Here is a 20,354-nt window from a genome sequence, read left to right on the forward strand (position 1 = left end):
AAAGAAAAAAAAAGTTTTAAAATTAAATAAAACCTAATCTTTAGCGTCTACTCTTTCAAAAACTCAGATTACTGGATCCGCGGTTGGTGAGAATAGTAATTTCCAATATTCTGATAAAATTCTTAAAAAAGGAATTTAGTTTAACTTTTGAATATATTTTAAACTATGTAAAAGGCATTGTATTTGAACATTTCCCTGACATAATGAAGTAGTATTTGATGTAAAGGACTGGACTAAAATATTGGCTGTAAAATAAAATTTATTTGTAACCCAAATTTTGAATTTATTGATTTGAATTGTAAATAAACAAAAAGATAATTCCTCGCTAACATATTACATGATTTGCATTCATACTCACAATCCGGAAACATGTCTTACCAATGCATTGTACTGTTGTGTCATCTAATGTCTAAAACACAATCTATTATATTTTCCAAAATCATAAGAAAGTCTTTACATCACTAAAACTAATCCATAAATGAAATCATGCCTAAAAAGGAAGTCATGAATTAATTACAAACATTGCACTGACAATGAAACTATTCTTTAATACAACCAATCAAGAGATCATTTAAGCCTTGAGCACTTTACGATATTTTAAGTTTGTAAGAGAATGATAGTCCCTTTCTTCATGATAAGTACTCGCTAACGCTCGTACTTAATAATGAAGAAAGGGATTATCATTCTCTTACATATACTAAGTAATTTACGTTACATGTCAAGGACAACAAAGGTCATGAAGGATTTTGAATTTTCGTAGATGTGAAACATAACAGTTCATAATAAATAAATGCGCATGACGTTGACTTATGTAAATAACTGCGGTATGTTCGCTCAAACCAGTAATTGGGTTCTTATATTTAATGATACATGAATACATTGTGATTGTAAATTTTAATGATTGTATATTTCAATTTATAAATTATGTAATTGAGCTAAACTTAACACTTAGTTTTCAACACCCGCAAGTAAAGAATGAATTTAAAGACTTTGTTTGTTTTGTTTATTCTATTTTTGCTTTTAATATTCCTCCCAAAAATTATATATTTACAAACACGCTGTACGCTGAAACTGTATAATACATGTATACCAAAGTCAATTATTAATATAAACTGTAAATTCTCTCATACGCACGTCGGAGAGGATATTCCCCGCCTAGAAGCCCGTATTTCGGTATTGGCATCATTTAAATGGTACTTTCTGTTTATTAATAAATAAACTCATCATAGATGCTAGGATTCAAATGTTGTACGCCAGACGCGCGTTTCGTCTACAAAAGACTCCCCAGTGGCGCTCGAATAAAAAAATAAGAGAGGCCAAATAAAGTACGATGTTGAAGAGCATTGAGGACCCGAAATTCCGAAAGGTTTTGCCAAATATAACTAAGGTAAACTAAGTTTGTATTATTTGGTAAATGTGCACAAAATAAGGCTGCAATTACCTTAGGTAAAGTTGACTATAGATTGTTTGGCTGATTATTCAGGCCCGTTTGGTTTGTATGGCCCCAAACATTTTATACTACAGGATTTCCAAACTCTTCGTCACGAGTTTACCTTATTATACAAGAAACACATATTTGTTTTTTAGTGTTTTCTTGTCTTAATCTTTCTTACTACTTCTAGTTCAGAACATGTAATAATTAATTGGTCGGTGTTCGGTATGCGTCCAGGCACATATTGCTGATGTACAAACAGGACGACAACAAATTACAAATTTGTTTTGTTAAATTACAAGTTTGCAAAGTTGACTGTCCGGGATGAACGATGCGAAATGTAGACTAGCACTGACAAAATGATGTGGACCCTTCGATGAGTGTTTGCAGTCATGATCTTATGATGAGACTAAAGTTCTACTAATCAGTAAAAAAAATGTTTTTGCAAGCTGCAATCCTGTTTAACAAATGAAAACAACACGTTATAAATGTCATGCGTCCGAAGCGCTTTTCTGGATTTACCTTCATCAGGAAAGCTCAAAGCCGAATATTTGAAAACCAAGGATGTATAAGGACCGAAACAATTGAAGAGCTATATATTCAAAAGGACCTTAAAATAATAGCCAAATTCATCTAAGGTCAACTTTGCCTGAGGGAGTTGAAATATTTTCTATGTAATTTCAAAATTTATGAACGGACAATTGTAGAAAGGTTTGATATAAATCATGTCAGTACCGAGGTACTAACTACTAAGCTGATGATACCCTCGGGGACTGATAGCCTCCAGCAGAGGTATCGACCCAGTGCTGTAAAAAATGAAAACAACACGTTATAAATTTCATGCGTCGGAAGCGCTTTTCTGGATTTACCTTAATCAGGGACGCTCAAAGCCGAATATTTGAAAGACAAGATGTATAAGAAAGAAACGTACCTTAGAACAACTTCTGAAAGAAAAATGAATATCTAGCTTGTTTTCGACCTTAAACAAACTCCTGACAATCTGTAAAGGCTTTAAAAGATAGCTCCATACATCATTGTCTTAAAACACGTAATAAAGTTAATAAATGTGATTTACCGCAGGATATCCGGTAGATAGTTTTCTTGATATCATCGGAAAATCATTAAATCGGTAAAGCAACTCTTTTGAAGCCACAGAATGGACTAATCTTGTTAGATAATATTACTACAACAGAGTCTAATAAAAATCACTTCAATCTTAATTATATTTCAACAATGAACATATCCATTTTCCGGATAGCTAATAGAATTGTATGTTGTTTATAAAACAAAAACAAAAAACGTAGGCTCTTAAGCTGTTTCTAGTATCATTGTAACGTGGATCTCTTTACAAAATATGTTTGTTAGTTAGATCGGTAGTCAGTATAGAGGAGTCGATACGTCATTATGATAGCGTAGTTTTGGAAATGTATAACCAGTGGAATGGACGAGTTTTAACATTTTCACGCATCATAACAGGTAGGATTCAAAACAGCAATTGATATACATTCAGAGCACATTATTATTTTTCTGTTAATAAACGCTAAAATTGCAACATTTAATTAAGCAAATTTATTCATTGAAATTGGCGATTGATTTTACAAGTGCACATTTTACTACTTGTCGATGCCAATAACAAAATAAAACATCACAGATAGAGAGACAAACCACATCACTTCTTCCGGAAGATAATCAGTGCCTGTTCCTCTAGTTACACCCGTTAGGTTGCAGTTGATAATTTTGCCATACAATTTTGTTACTTGTTTTATTATATGATTTTTTCTGCTTTTTGTATATGAGTGTGTTTTAATGCTTTTGTTTATAATTCCTTTTAGTAAAACATGTTGCAATAAGTCTGCACTTTGTTGAGACATCAGCTTTCATTCATTAAGAATAATGTTGTAAAGGAAGGAGAAAACGCATTTTACGAAATGTCTTTTATCATATTTTTAAGAGTTTCAACTGACTTCGTGAATGTTTTGTTAAAGCTCGAATGGGAGTTTCTGCCCTTACAATAATTAGCACACACATCATAAAAACTAGTATCATATATTGGGCCATCATTGATATAAATCACAACTTTTGCCTTTTTACGAGGTTCCAAGATCAAAGGTAAGTTTTTATATCATGACATTATTTTGTTGAAGATTGTCTATTTTTGTTCAGATAAAGAGTTGACCATCAAAAGATTTTTTTGAGAATTTTTCCTTAGGTTTCAGAACTTTTAATGTTATGTATAAAGGATAATTGAAAATAAAAACTATACTTTATAAATTTCGTGCGTCCGAAGCGCTTGGAACACGTCAAGCTAACAAAACCCTTCCCAATATGATTTTGATAAAATACGTGTTTTGGCTATTGAGTAAAATTGAAAAATGTCTTTTGTGGAGCGAGAAATATTCATTGTCGGTCATCCCAGAAATCAAACTAGAATGTGTTTGACTAGACTTCAACAACTATGATCCAAATGGATCTCAAATTATTTTCTGTATTTAATTATTGCGATCTGGACTTCTACCGTTAGACCCTGACTTGATATAGCAAAGTATGGTCGGAATTGGAACATTTAAACCAATCATATGCCTTGTGTTGAGAGAGTATCATGCTCTCTGCACGTTTAAGAACCATTGCAACAACTCTTTAGATGTTCGTAGTAGCCCTTGTTGCAAGTTTTGGTTCTTTCCCTACCCATATATAAAAAAATGATGTGATACGATTGCTAATAACAAAAGTAATATCCTTTTTTACAGTAGGATTCTATTTTTTCGCTACTATGCAGAACGTTGTTAAATTAATGTTTCGTTAATTTGTACTCGTCCATAATATGAATGAAATAAATATTTGTCATAACCATTTAAGCAAAAACAATCCACAAATGTTATCTTATCACTGATATGATAATGTTTGACCAAAGGTAAACTTTTTTAATCTTAACATCAGTTTATCAAGCCTATTCCTGGTTTACCGTTGTTTTTATCAGGCATTTTAACCCAATGAAAACAATCTGAAATAGCTTCCAAGATTTTTTTATCTAAAGATTTTAACATATCAGATGTATGGCACATTATGCCTTTGTTTTGCAGCTTGTTTGCAGCATTCACTTGCCTTCAACTATGTACCTAGTTTTGATGTTTAAAAAAAAGTTTTTTTCTATAAAAGTTTCACATAGAAACTTTGAGCCGATATTTAATAAAACCAAACTGTTAATCGGTACACCTGTGCACCTTTTTTGTTCATATTCATTTTTTGGAAAAACATTATTCATACCCTCCATAAATTTTTATTCCATTCGATAACAAATAAACATAAATACGGAAGCATTTTTATTTTCACCTGACGTCCATTGCAAAAGTGATAACAATTAAATTCACAAAGCATATATATTTATATATCAGTTCGAAGACCTGCTTAAGGGCAAGTCTTGTCTGTAAAGGCTATCTGGCTGCTTACCAGCATGATTTTTTCATAATGTTAACTTTGATGAGTAAAAAATCATAGTGTTTGAAAAATCCACTTCTTTAGCTACATTAACTTGAAATTTTTTGAAAACGCAGACAACTTTTTCATTAGACAGTCAGCTATTTCGTGTTAGATAAAGAGGTGGTTGCTGTATGCTAAATATTATGTACATATGATACACAGTAATCTGTTTCTATATTTACAGTGTATGTCGAGAGAATTTCTAATACTTCATTTTTAATACAGACAAGTAAGTTAATATGTACGCCTGAAAAGACGCTTAAACTCTATATTTTCAATTAAAGCGAATATAAAACAATATGTTATCGTTTTAAGATCACGAATTTCTTGAACATATAATGTGTTGCTATTAAAAAGAACTGCACCACCTCACAGTCATACATTTGGCATTAGCTGTGTTTATGTAATTATATGCTAGCTTACCATTAAGATGTTACGTTTAATTAACTCCTCAATTTACATGTTTGTATACTATACCAACTTGACGATGGAATGGTAGTTATCTCTGGGAGAATTATTAAGATCATTTTAGAATGACATTTGAAATTGCTGTTCATTAGAATAATAACTTCTATAGAGTTAGTCTTGGGAAAAGGAATGTGTTATTCTAATTCATCAAAATCTAACGGTGCTATGGTGGTATATTGTGTAGATGATATCGTTTTCAGATTTTCTGCAGTATTTAAATCAGCTGTGTTTTAACTACTACGGAGATAGAAAAATCTTGACCTTATACTGAATTTATCCAAAAGTAAGCATTAGGAAGAAATTTGTCATTACTATTAAAAAATACCTTGCTGAAGCAGAGTCTGAAAGGAAATACTGGTGTTTTCCTTCTTCAAACATTCTATTGTGTATGATTCGATTCAGACAAATGCCAAGCATAGGTTTTCAAAGCTGCATGAGAAGATACAATGTACCAGTACAGGGACTTGACGTTATTTAGAAATACGGCGTGTGCGCAGGTAGAGGAGGAATTGCTAACCCTTACGTAGCACCCTATACCACCCCCGCTTGTTGTTGGGTTCCTGTTTCTCAGTGTATAGTTTTGTACGTTGTGTTCTGTATATTGGTTGTTTTCTCTTGGTGGTTTTTTTGGCATGGCGTTCTCAGTTTGTCATCGAATTAGGGGTTTGAATATCCCTTTTGTATTTTCCACTTATCTTTTTTAGACAAATAATATTTATACTTTTTTTAAAACAAATATCAATATAAAAATTGAAGCTCTTTTTCATTGTATATTGTTGATTTAATTCTTGATAAGTCCATATGGAGATAAAAGAAAAATGATTTCAAATTTACGTTTGCAGTATCAATGAATTAGTTTTTTTTTTGTTTAACAGTAGCAAAACATTGCAACAAATTTCGAGTAAAGTTGTATTTAATATGTTTAAATCATTTATAAAGGACATGGATAGGACGTAAACTATCCTTGTGGTCATAAAATATCACGCTAAAATTATGACACTATTGAACCACTTTTCGTCGCTGGAAACGAAGATTTTAAGATCAAGTCTGTTGTGCTTAACCTTTATTTTTGTAATCCTTCTTAGAAATATCTTTAAATATAAAAATAAGAAGATGTGGTATGATATCCACTTTCCAATTAGACAACTTTGCACCAGAGACCAAATGACATAGACGTTAGCAACTATATGTCATCGTACGGCCTTCAACAATAAACAAAACCCATACCACTGAGCAAGCCATAAAAAGCTCCGAATGACAAATATAAAATAATTCAAACGAGCAAACTAACGGCATGATTGATATACAATTCGATAAGAAAAGACGATATCATCAACAACCAACCAATGAATTACAGACTCCTGAATGGGAGAGGAACATACTGAATGGGGTTAAACATGTAAGCGGGCGGCTAAAGACTATTTCCAAACAGACTTTTGTATTAACAATTTAAAAAAAAAAGTGACATTCAGATTGTACCTGTTACATTTTGTCCTTAGACAGTACAGTTTGAAATGAATACGACTTTTAAAGAAACAAATCTGTAATTTAAACAGTATTATGTCTTATGTTCTACCTCGCTTTGCTCGTCCGACCATAAATTATTTCTGATTCTATATAAAGAAACAACAAAGACTAATATGGCAGGAGATACACACCATACAGTTTTAATTTTACAATTTTTCATATATTGTAAATTGTGAATATTAAAGTCCGTACATCATACGTCATATTATCATACTAATATCTACAAAAAGAAAATACTAGTACAAAGAATAAGGAATTATACAAAGCATAATATTACAATCTAAATGTAATAAAGTTGTCGAACAAGTTTGGTGTGTGAAATCTCGATGAAATGAAAAGGGCGCGTAAAATAGTATATAAAGTCCGAAAACCGATTTACTCAGTATTGCGCAACAGAAATAGTTAGAAATCTCAAAACGAAAAGAAATACAATTATGTTCTACCTCGCTTTGCTCGTCCGAACATAAATCATTTCTGATTCTATATAAAGAAACGACAAAGACTAATATGGCAGGAGATACACATCATACAGTTCGACAAAACAAAGGAAATATGTGTAGACTGGTATAAATAAAATACGAAAATAGTAATTTACAAATTCAAATTATTGGTAACAGATAATCTGTTATATAAATTTTCTTTGATGTAACCGTCTTTTGATAGATCTGACTTCCATCGGCCGTGTGCTTTTAATAATCTTTCTGGTATTCTATTATGAGCTGCCTGAGTCACGCCTCCGATCTCAAACTATGAATGACCAAATTTACTTTTATCGAAACCTGTTTTACACAAAGCATCCAAAAGTAGCTCTCTTGCTCTAGTATACGATATAGGTTTGTTAATTTTGCATAACGCGTAAATGTTTTTAATTTTTAAGAAAGTAATTGCTCTAAATACAAATTCACTGGAAATCAAAGAAATATTTGTTAATTTTAGATATCTCTCTAACATGGTCACTGGACACAAGTCCGAGATGCTTCTAGCAATACAAATAGTGTTGCCCTGTCTATACACATCAGTTATACTACTTTATATCATAATTTCGAGATGAGATTTGTTAAAAGTTAAATTGGATGCTTTAATATTTGCAAGCTCGCTGAAACGCATAAAACCAGCGTATCCCAAGAGCATCAAACAACATATTCTTAAATTCTTAATGTTATTCAAATCTTCATAATTATCGAGAACTTTTTGTAAAATTTCAGACGTAATTGGTTCTTTTTTATTTACTGGCTTTGATAAAATTCTTGTTCCTCCTTCTAAAATCAACTGCAAAAATGTTTCAGAAAACACTGAATTGTACAAGTTAGGCTCGTGCTCCCATCTGATTGCGTAATAAGCATTTTGTAAAACTGAAGAAGATACTTCCAGCTGAATTAGTAATGACAAATAAAGTGCAATGTTAGATACTGACGCTGGTAACGCACATAAGTCATGATTTGTACACCAAGTGTTAAATTTTTTAAAAGCGTAATCATAAACTTTGATAGTATTTTTGCTTTTGCTGGACAGAACAATATTAGGTACTAGTAGCTTATCAGCGAGGTTGCGTAAACCGGGGTTTTCAAAAGAACCAAGATCGTTCCAGTGAGAAAAATTAAACCTAACCTGAAAGGAAAAGAATACAATTAAAAAAAATGTAAATGACTGATATTGCTCGAATTATCAGATTTAATAAATTCTTGCAAGGATATCCGTCACGGAGTAGAAAAATCCCATCACAGGAGATAAATAGAGTCCCATCACGGGAAAATAAAAAAAAATCCCATCACGGGAAAATAAAAAAAATCCCATCACGGGAACGTTAACAAAATCCCATCACGAGAAATAATCTATTCAATTATAAATACCCATAACAGGTTGAGAATCGCAATCCCCGTCGCGGGTAATTACAATGTCTTAAATAAACTCCAATCACGGGAAAATTAATATATGATTGTCCTCAGCTCCTAAAATTTAACTATAATTTCTCAGCAACGAACATACTGTTAATATCAGAGCCTTTTTTGAAAAAAAACTTGCTGGGTTTGGCGTACTCGATTGAATCTTTCACGAAGTATTTAAACCTTTGATCGTTAAATGACCACAATAAAGGCCAGAAAGGTGACGATGTCCATTTCGGTACAACTAAAGTGCCTTGACCTTTACAGGTAGACAGATGTGTAATCGATCTGCTAATTAATTTTACAGGTGGTACGATCCAACAGTTAAATTCTGACCAGTTGTGTGCGAATGCGTCTACTCCACTGGTTCCAGGACACCAATATGGAGAAAAGAATTTTGCCAACTTTCTGTTATTACTATCTGCAAATATGTCGCACGTGTACGGACCCCACACTTTATTAAAATAATTAAATACAAATCGGATACAAACCAATCATCAAAGTCAAAAATTTTACTGTAAGTATCAGCAATTTGATTTTGATTTGTAGGTATCCATTCTACTTCTAGAGAAATGCTGAATTTTAAACAAAAAATAAAAATGTCGATTGCAATATCTGGTAATTCAGAATTCATACTGCCTGCGTTTATAATTTTTACTACGTTCTGATTATCAGTGTAAACTTTAACTAAACGATTACTGAAACATTGAACCAAAGAAGTTAAAGTAATAAAAACGGCCTTTAATTCTCTATAAGTCGAACTTTTAGATGCTTCTGTATTAGACCACATCTTGTGGACTACTTGATGAACAGTCTCTACTATAAAACCAGCACATGCGTAACTGCTAGCTGTATACACTATTTTATCAGGTAGATATGTTTGTTGAAACAGATTTTTTCTAGGAAAAGTATGACAATTATTTAACCAAAAATTAATTTCCTGCTAGGCTTTTAATGTTAAAAATATTCTTTCTTCCCAAAAACGAGTAGCAACCAACATCATCATATTTCTACTCATGATTCTACAAATGTTACCTAAACTAGGCATGAAAGAAATAATTTTCCCGGTCATTCTAGCTATCTGTCTTGCTGACAGCGAATTAAAGGAAAGTTTATCAATGTCTTCTTTAAAACGAATAATGTTATCTAAAGGAAGATCCAAAGTTGAATTATGCAAATCCCATTCAAAACCAAGCCAAGTTAATTTTTGAGTAGGCTTCCAAACACTCTTCTCTTGGTTAACGAAAAAACCTGCGGATTTAAGATCTAACTGCAAGATATTAGATAACACTTCACAAGATTGTGCATTAGACTCTACTCCCCAACCATCATAAAGGTATAATATAACTCTAAGGCCCTGCGAATGCCAATGCTTGACAACAGGACGTAAAACCTGTAAACACATGTGCTGCTGTAGATAACCCAAATGGGAGAGCTGAAAATTTAAAGTATTTAGTTGTGTTCCGAAATTTCCACGAAAAGCCTAAATATGTCTGATGATCTTTATGTACGCTGACATGATAATAACCGCTTGTTAAATCAAATTTAACCATGTATCCGTCTTTAATTGTGTATTGTGAAGCCTCCGATACGCCCTCAAACTTAAATTTTCTTTTTTCTATAAATTGATTGACGTGCCTTAAATCTAGGATCAACCTTTCTTTACCAGAGGCGTTGATTGATAACAAAAGGAATGTGATCTTTGCATTCAATAGCTGCCCCCGTTTCTAAAAGCTTAATAATAGCACGCTCCACGAATACTGAATGACTAAAAGCAGAAGTATTATTGTTCAATCTAGCTGATGAAGGATTTTCATAGAAAGGTATATAATAACCGCTAGAAATTACGTTGAGAACAAAATTGTTTCCTCTTAAAATTTCTTTCCAAAATGAAAAATTCTCGTAAAGGCTAACAACATAAAATGGGGTTTTATCTTTGTGGGAATTTTCATATTCATAATCTTGCTCGTGTAAATTATAAAACTGGTACTTAACTGTTTCGCTGCTGCTGCTTCTCTTGGGGATATCTGCCTGCATTCCTGGGACATTGATAGGCCCAATGACCTTCCTCGTTGCAGTAGTAACAGCGGGTTGTACCTTTCTTTCCACCAAAGTACTCGCTTGATGTGTTAACGCTTTTTCCACCTGTTGCACTCCTGCTCCTAGATGAGTCTTCTGTATATGCTGCGCTAGGGCGACGAAAAAGATCAGAAGTAGCATTTTCTTCAACTGGGCTCCTGTAATAAGGGTTCGGACGGTCGGCTTTTACAACTTTTTCCCTCCTCTTCATTTTTGCTCTATATTCTGCCTGCTTTAGCCTAGTTGCCTCTTCTGTACTCTCGGTTAACGGGTCATCCATGAACTCTTCAACTACATCCCAACCATATTTGTCGGCTATGCGGAGTAACGTATTCCTTTCTTTTAAAGCTGCTTCAGTTTGCTCCAAGGCGTTAACTGCTGCGCCGACAGAACCGCGCTCTAGAAAATCTTTCACTCTGTTTAGTTCATTTATACGAGCGGTGTTGTCTTCCATTGCCCTCGAATTTAATAATGGGAACGATTGATGGTAAGCGCGAACTCTTTTCCAGCGAACTATTGCCAATCTTTAAATCCATTTCTGCGAAAAGTTCATTTTTGTGTCTAACCAAAGCAGAATCTAGTTGACGGGAAAATAAAGAAAGGGCGTCTTCATGAGAAAATCCTACATGATTACCTGGGTCTGTTTGATTGGACGCTTCTCTATCTCGGTTAGTAACATCGCGTTGGTCTTCCTCGTCACTCATGTTGAACATTAAAGTTGTCGAATAAGTTTGGTGTGTGAAATCTCGACGAAATGAAAAGGGCGCGTAAAATAGTATATAAAGTCCGAAAACCGATTTACTCAGTATTGCGCAACAGAAATAGTAAGAAATCTCAAAACGAAAAGAAATGCAATTTATTTTTCACATTTCTTTCGCAAAAAGTCCACAAACAGTGTATATTTAAAAAATATAGGGTGTGTTGGTTCCCTCTATTGCCCATTTGTCCGTCTAAAATATATGCTTTTAAATATAGTTATATAACGTTGATGTCAATTCTTTTGAAACTAACGGTTGAAAGCCTTGGTTTGGAAGCGTGGCTTTACCTGTAGAAAACGTATTTCAAACGGGATAGCACATCCCATTTTTACTTAGATGTTATTTACCGAGCCCGGACATTTAGGTCCAGGTAAACTTATCGATCCTTTAAATAAACTTATTCTAACAGGTTTCAAATTCAACACTGTAATTAGATTTTAGAATATAATTTTTATTGGTATTAATATTGATTTTTTTATCAGTAAATTAAAATCAAAATAAATATCATTTTTATATACATATGTACATTCATGGCTCTACAATCTGTCGACACCTGTATCTTTGCATTGCACAATGTCATGTTTTTCTCTGACTGTTAATGAGGTCTTTATACTAAATCCATTGGATTTTGGATGTGTACTGATTGATGTTTTTAGTCTTAGATACATGATTGTTTTATTAGTTGTTTTTGGCTTTGAACTAGCTGTCAGTTACTGCGAGTACTCTCAGATCTGTACTTAGAGTCTTTTTTGTTGTAGGGATGTATAAATACCCTGCCACGTCCAATCTGTGTTTTTGTTAGATGTCTTTGGATGTGTTTTGTATCGATCTGATGAGCCATATTCAACTGATTCTTATAGTTTGTTCTTATGTTGTACTGTTACACCACAATCCCAGGTAAGCAGAAGGGTTGGGCGCCAACAAACTAGTTTAAACCCGCCACATTCTGTGTGTGCCTGTCCTAAGTCAGGACCCTGTAATTCAGTGGTTGTCGTTTGTTGCTGTGTATTATATTTGTTTTTCGTTCATTGTTTTGTACATAAATCAGGCCGTTAGTTTTCTCGTTTGAATTGTTTTGCATTTGTCATCTTTAATAGCTGACTATGCGGTATGAGTTTTGCTCAGTGTTGAAAGCCTTACGGTGACCCATAATTGTTAACTTCTTTGGCATTTGGTCTCTGCAGGTGGAGAGTTGTCTCATTGGCAATCATGCCACATCTTCTTACGTTTATATTGTATGTCGGTTGTTTCGAAAATTCCAATTATCCCTTAAATACAATTGTATTTTCGCCTTTTAAAATTCGAAAATCATAAGTGTTAGACATCTTAAGAATTACATCATTCTGTTCTACCGTTTGAGCTAGAATTTCTGACATTATTCTAACAAGTAGGAGTAAATAAGCATAACATAAATAGCAAAATTAAAGGTAAATTCAAAAAGAGGAAGTCCATTAAACCTGACAAAATCAAACGTTACCAAAATGCAACAAACAGAACAAGTGGCAAACATTAGAAAGTAGGCACGAACAACTATGAAAAAAAGGAGAAGGAAAGAAGACAATCTGATTACCAAAATCCATAAGTCGAAGAAAAACAAACAATACCATCTCCGAAAAGAAACAAAGAAAACATAAAAAAGTAAATAATACGTCATGTTTGTATGTTATAGAAGAAGCAACTAGCAATTATTTTCTAGAAAAAATAAACTGAGTTTGATCAATGAACCAAGCGTCCTTGAACAAACACGTCCGGTCTGTATTTTTGTTAGATGTTTTTCTGATTTGTATCGATCTGATAAGTTAAGCCATTTTCAACTGATTTTTATAGTTTGTTATTATGTTGTACTGTTACACCACTGTTCCAGGCTAAGAGGGGTGGGAGGCTTCAATATAAATAAGACGATGCGGTATGAGTGCCTAATGAGACAGCTGTCCATCCAAGTCACAATATGTAAAAAGTAAACAATTAAAGGTCAAAGTACGGCCTTCAACACGGAGCCTTGGCTCACACCGAAGAGCAAGCTATAAAGGGCCCCAAAACGACTAGTGTAAAACAATTCAAACTGGAAATCAACGGTCTAATCTACATAAAAAAAGAGAAACGAGAAACACTTATGAACCACACCAACAAACGACAACCACTGAACAACAAGCTCCTGAATTAGGACAGGTGCATAAAAATGCAGCTTGTTTAAACGTTTTAACGGGCGCCAACCTTCACCCTAACTTGAAACAGTGGTGTAACAATACCCATGTTTAACCCTGGCACATTCTTTAAGTGCCTGTCCCTAGTCAGAAGCCTGTAGTTCAGTGATTCCCCTTGGTTCTGGTCTATAAAATTTGTTTTTCGTATATTGTTTTGGTAGAAATAAGGCCGTTAGTTTTCTCAATTGAACTGTTTCATGATTTTCATATCGGGGCCTTTTATAGCCGACTATACTGTATGGGTTTTCTGATAAATGAAGGCCGTATGGTTATCTAAAACTGCTTACATCCACTTCATTTGAGCTTTGGTGGATAGTTGTCTCATTGACAATCATACAACATTTCCTTATTTCTATAAGTATAGTGAATTTTGATTATAACTTAATGATATTACACTTTTTCTAGTACTCCTGTCATCTTGTATATGAATGGTAACACGACTACCAACTCACGAACGTTGTATAAAATCATATTTTGTAAAGAACCACGCTTATTTGAAATTGGCAATAACAGTAGACTTTTGACTTGTTTTTCTTCTTTTCATGTTAGCATTATGGTTGATTGTGATATTAAATATGAAAAGGTATCGGTGATATGCTTGCCAATGAAACAACTGTCCACCAGAGACAAACGGATATAGTGATGTTAATCACTATAAGTCCCCATACGGCCTTCAAGAATAAGCAAAACCAATACGTTATAGGAAGATATAAGGTCCAGTATTAGAGCATAAGAGAAAACAAACGGCTTGATATAATTATGCTGATAGCAGTAAATCAAAATTGAAAATGGTAGACAACAACAAACGATACCCACTGCATTACAGGCTCCTGCCTTGGAATAGTGGTATATCAGCACAACATAAGAACAAACTGTATAAAACAACAGTTGGAAAGAGATCGGCAATTCTGCAAAAAGCGGAAGAAGACATACAATATCGTTTAAGAATACTCGCAATTACTAAAATCTAGTTCAAAGCCTATTAATAATAATAAACAAAAGTTTCCAATACTAATGTTCGCATTAAGAAATGTTTCTGTAATTTAGTAGATAAAAACATAATGGTAACTCGTCTTCGGTCTCACAAAATATCATGCTATGAATTACACTTACTATACTCTTTCAGTTGTTGAATTAGAGTCCGTGGTGAAGACTTAATAGTGGTGCTGACCTGAAAATAAGAATAAAACTTCTATTGAACATACCTTTATCAGGATCGTACAAAACCAAACAATTGAAAGACCAAAACGAGACATTAAAAAAAAAAACTTAAGCAACTTTGACTGACTGTGTAATGAAAAGAGTAAAATAACAAAAATACCGAACTCTAAGGAAAATTCAAAACGGAAAATGATCGGGAACTATTCGTACATCGGCAACGGTATCGACCCAGTACTATAGACAATCAGAATAGTTGCCTGTAAATTAGGGTGCCCAAAGAATATTTTGTAATCCTTCTTTGCCATAAAAGGGTATTGCCAAAACGAAATTGTTTAAATTTTCCATTTTTGAACGTTGAAGTTCCTTTGGGACAATCTTAGGGTGTTTATATATTCAAACTCGCTCGCTATGTCCGTATATATACATGTAGTGACGTTTTGGATTTCAATTAAAGTAATCTATATATTACCGGTAAATCATTAGGTTAAGATTTTCGTTATTACAAATTAATTAAAACCTTTACTAAATTATTCCATAGAAACAAATATTCGTACCTATAGAAAACTTATTACAAACGGGATAGCACATCCTTATTTTTACGGTGATATTCAATACCGATCTCATAAATTTAAATATGATCCGGGTAAATGTATCGATCCTTTGCATGAACTTATTCTAAAAGGTTCAACACTGTAAATAGATCTTTGAATATTGTTTTATCGGTTTAAATATTGATTTTGTTATCAACAAATTAAAACCAAACAAAATACTATTATTATACACATATGAACGTTCACGGCCCTACAATCTCTCAATGCCTTTTTTTTTTGTTGCATTGTATGTTGGATGTGTACTAATTGATATTTTACTCTTAGATACAATATTTTTCATAAGTTGTTATGGGATTTGAACTAGCTTTCAGTACATGTGAGTACTCTCAGATCTGTACTTTGTGTCTAAGGTTTTTTGTTAGATGTTGTTTTTTTATGCTTTGTATCGAACTGATGAGTTAAACCCTTTCGATTGATTTTGATAATTTGTTCTTTTGTTGTACTGCTACACCACTGTCACATGTTAGAAGATGGTTTGACGCCAGAAAACATTCTGTATATGCCTGTCCCAAGTCAAGATCCTGTATTTCAGTGGTTGTCGTTTATTGGTGTATATTTTTTTTCGGCTTATTTCTTTATAACAACATTACATGTATGTTTCATGAGAATCCGTAATTTTGATAAACTAACAACAATCATGAGGCGCTCTAATATCATATTTTATTTCCGTATAAAATAAAACAGCTATGACTGCACGTACTATCCGTGACAATGTTAAAATACTGCATTGAAAAACAAACGAAAAGCTTGAATTAACTCTTAATTTCAAGGTTGTAGCATTAAAAATGTAATTATACGAATTAAATGCTTCTTTGTATAATTTTATAGGGTTGTGAAAGCGTTATAAAAAGAAGCAGTCAATTCTTAAGTACATACATCAGGCCGTTAGTTTTCTGGTTTGAATTTTTTAACATTTGTCATCTTGGGGATTTTTATAGTTTACCACATCTACTTATTCCTTTATTATGACCTCTAAACTTCTGAGCACCTGTGTTCATCCCATAATGATATGGTGTTCGAGTAGCTAAATAATTAGCTTTCTTTTTAGTGTTTTGGATCGTTATTTGTATGGTTTAATTTTTTATGTCATAGTACTTTCAAATTTTCCGACGTATGTATGATTGCCCTTTTTGTTTTTTTCACCTCTCTTTTCACTGACATTGATCACTGATACCTTCATATTTGAATGCTCTACATAAACTTCATACGCCCTTATTTAGGTTAATATGAGTAAAATATCTTTCTACCTACATGTCAAATTCAAATCATAAGCTATTGTAATAAAAGATGATCGTTTCTATTTCTAAAGAAAAATATGATTATACTAGAATTATGAAAGACAATTCTGTTCAAATTCATATAGCGACAGCCGGTGGCAACATATTTTAGCTTCAGCAAAAATGATGGTAATAGCTATAAATCATATTCCATTGGCCTTAAAGCATATATTTAGACACAAGTGTAACGTTTTTATGATGTAATGTTGCCTTGAATGCTATCAAATGATGTGATTTCTGATATAAAATGTTCATAAAAATGTAGCCGTACTGATTTGTGATTCCTTTGAGAGTATGTCTCAATTATCTGAGAAAAGAATAGACCACAGGAATTGAACTTTTAATCTAAAGCAAAATTGAATTATTTCCCTGATGGGTAATCTTAAAATTATTTGCCTGATACATGAGAAGGCATCATCCTCCAACGTATCTACATTTTTAATTATTTTAAAATTTCTTCGGAAAATGCCTGTACCTAGTCAGGAATATGGCAGTTGTTTTCAACTTGTTCCGTTGATAGATACAATTGATTCTGTCAGTTTTTATGGACTTCAACTTTTGGGAATTCTGTATTTTTGTTATACGTTTTTGCATGTTCAAAATATATTTCACCTTACCTGTTTGTGATGTTCATGTTATATCATAATGACGTCTGAGTAGAAAAATATAGATTCTAACATGACGTTCTTCAAACGCTTTGAGTACACACCCGTGTTAAAATATGAATATATTGTTTGGGCTGTTCCAATCGTACTCCCGCGTCATATGTTTTTTTATGAATGAGCTACCCGACGTCATAGAACGATGACGTAAGAATATAAGCATTTTACGGGAAAATACACGCTTGTGAAACCGAAAATCATCACAACAAGGAAACGTAAACAAATGATGCAAAAATGTGTTATATAAGCCATTTTTTGTATACATATAAGACGTATAAGTACAATTATCATTTAGATTCATCCAAACCTATCTAAATATGTTATTGTAAATAGTTTAAGCATGTCATTTATTCAGTTTGCTCCGGTCTTTTGCGTCAATTTAATAGTGCGTTTATTTATGGGAACGGCAAATAATGCCTTCATCTAGAGCGCTTCGATCCAAAACAATTGCCGTATTTGTCCTATTAGAATCGAAATAATTCATGGGGGCTTGAATATATCGTGATTTGACCACGGGTTGTCCCTTTATGCCGATATTTTACCCCTCGCTATCGCTCAGGGTAAAATATTTGTCATAAAGGGCTAACCCGTGGTCAAATCACGATATATTCAAGCCCCCATGAATTATTTCTTAATTCTACCACTGCATCAAGTGTGATTTGATATTTATTCACTCGAGACAGTTAAATTTTCAAATTTAAAACGTGAGACTCGCCGAGCGTTTTAAATATTTTAACATTGACTGTCGAGAGTGGATAAAGATCGTATTGCACAAGATTTGGTGGTGGAATCTGTTTCTCTAATGATTTTAGACGAAATGCAGACAATCTTAATCCTTCTTTTCGAACGACCTACAAAAAATGTGTACGTTCTATGTGACGTCATCAGGCATGGTCGCCTTTTTTCATGACGTCACAAAAGGAATTTCAGAGGAAAACAAGAAAATTTGACGTCATAATCGAATTTTTACCAATGAAGAACTGAGATCAAACGAACCACACGTTGATTAAATAGAAATAATCGACATGTCAGGAAAACGATAAATTGAGTAAGAATTAGAATAGAGGAAATATAAAATAACAAACAGCAGAACGATCTTACAAAACTCATGCAAATTACAGACACAAATATTTTGCAAACATAATTTGAAGTTTAATTATAGTAGTAGTACAAATGTATGCGTGACAGTTTATACTTTAATGAACGAATACAAATAGACAAATAAATAAATTTGAACGATTCTACAAACCAAAGACTACATTTTTAATGAAAAACAGGAAATGTGGTGTCATTGCAAACGGGAAAACTATCCAGTAAGGCAATAGAAGAAGGATATGACAACTAAAAGCAACGGTAAGGCCTTCAACGATTAAAAAAAACCCATACCGTATAGTATGCATTTAAAAGCTCAGATTGCATAATTTGATACAGTTCAAAAGAGAAAAATGATATCCTCATTTAAATAAATATAGTTTTGCGAAAAAAAAACCCAATTATGACAGGCGACAATCCACAATAACGACTGGACAACAGCAGACTCTTGTGATGGCATAAGCACACAAAGAGGTGGCAAGTGTTTGTGAGTGCCCGAACCTTCCCAAATCTAATAGAAGAACATATTAAGAATAAACAGTGAAAAACAGTTTGAAAAACATTGATTCCTTAGATCAGTTCTAAGCAATATAACAACTATAACTGACAAAAACCCAAAGCACCGATGAAAAATTACTCGTAATTACTGAAAGCTAGTTCAAAGCGCAATTTCAAATGATAGGTAGACCATACTTTCCCTGAATCAAATATCAATCATCACATTTCAGGAAGAACAATTAGTGTAAAGACGTCAAAAGCAGTCTAAGAAAAGCATGGTTTAGTACAATCCCAAACTAAAGGTATTTCAAGGATGCAGAACTGTTAGTATAAATAAATAAGTGGCATTACGTGATCTTTTTTTAAACTATTAAAAATAAAATCAATATTAGTACCGATAATGACCATACTCCGAGTGTAACTAATTAGATAACTACTTAGAATAAGTCTTATCTAGCACCATGGCGGAATGAAAAAAAAAACAAAACTGTTACGTTATTTCTTGCTATCATGAAAATACGGATGTTGTTTAATTGAAATTTTCTGTTATAAATTTTGGAAATTATCTAAAATTCAGGAATATATTCCCCTCGTGCAAAGCTCTGATTCCTTGTTTTCTTTGGCTATTTTTACGTTAGGTCCATTTCAATTTGATTTGCAAAGATATTGATATCGGGATCACTGAAGGACATTAATTTTCGAAATTCGGAACTGGTGTTATAAAATAAACACCATGTATGTTAATAAATGAATAAAAGAAGGGAAACGTATTGAAAAAATATGATAAAACCTCTTTTTTAGGGCTTTATGACCTCGAAATTCACAATATAATTAATCTATCAAAAGCCGAAATTAAGCAGACAACAACATGTCTGAAAAAATAAAAACGTAACGGTATTTAAATTGTCTTTTTTCACATAATTGCATTATTTTATCACAAAAAATACAGAAAATCTGCAAAACATATCTCCCCTTGATTATAATTCTATGAATACATCAATTTTACAACTAACTTAACTAGACCTTCTATAAAAATGTGGTCGTGCGTTGAATATCTGGTAGGTAAGGCTATTACTTATATTTATGGTATAACCATATAACTGATATAACCGGGCTGTTGTATCATTGCTCTGGCATGATAAATATCATATGAAAGATCATCAAGTCTACATTACATATATCATACTTCCGATATCATAAATGTAGGCGGATGGGGTCATTAAGT

At 33.0% G+C, this 20,354-nt stretch overlaps 1 protein-coding gene across 1 annotated transcript in view; it reads left to right on the plus strand.

Moving 5' to 3' along the window:
- Positions 1 to 2,660: 2,660 nt before the first annotated feature.
- LOC127725583 (uncharacterized) overlaps positions 2,661 to 20,354 on the plus strand; it is a 145,406-nt gene continuing 127,712 nt past the window's right edge. The window contains exon 1 of the mRNA XM_052232655.1: positions 2,661 to 2,908. The gene's annotated coding sequence lies outside the window, so the exon portion shown is untranslated. The remainder of the gene's footprint in view (positions 2,909 to 20,354) is intronic.

The sequence above is a fragment of the Mytilus californianus genome, unplaced genomic scaffold (assembly GCF_021869535.1).
Source record: "Mytilus californianus isolate M0D057914Y unplaced genomic scaffold, xbMytCali1.0.p SCAF_15, whole genome shotgun sequence".
NCBI classification, from domain to species: Eukaryota; Metazoa; Mollusca; class Bivalvia; order Mytilida; family Mytilidae; genus Mytilus; species Mytilus californianus.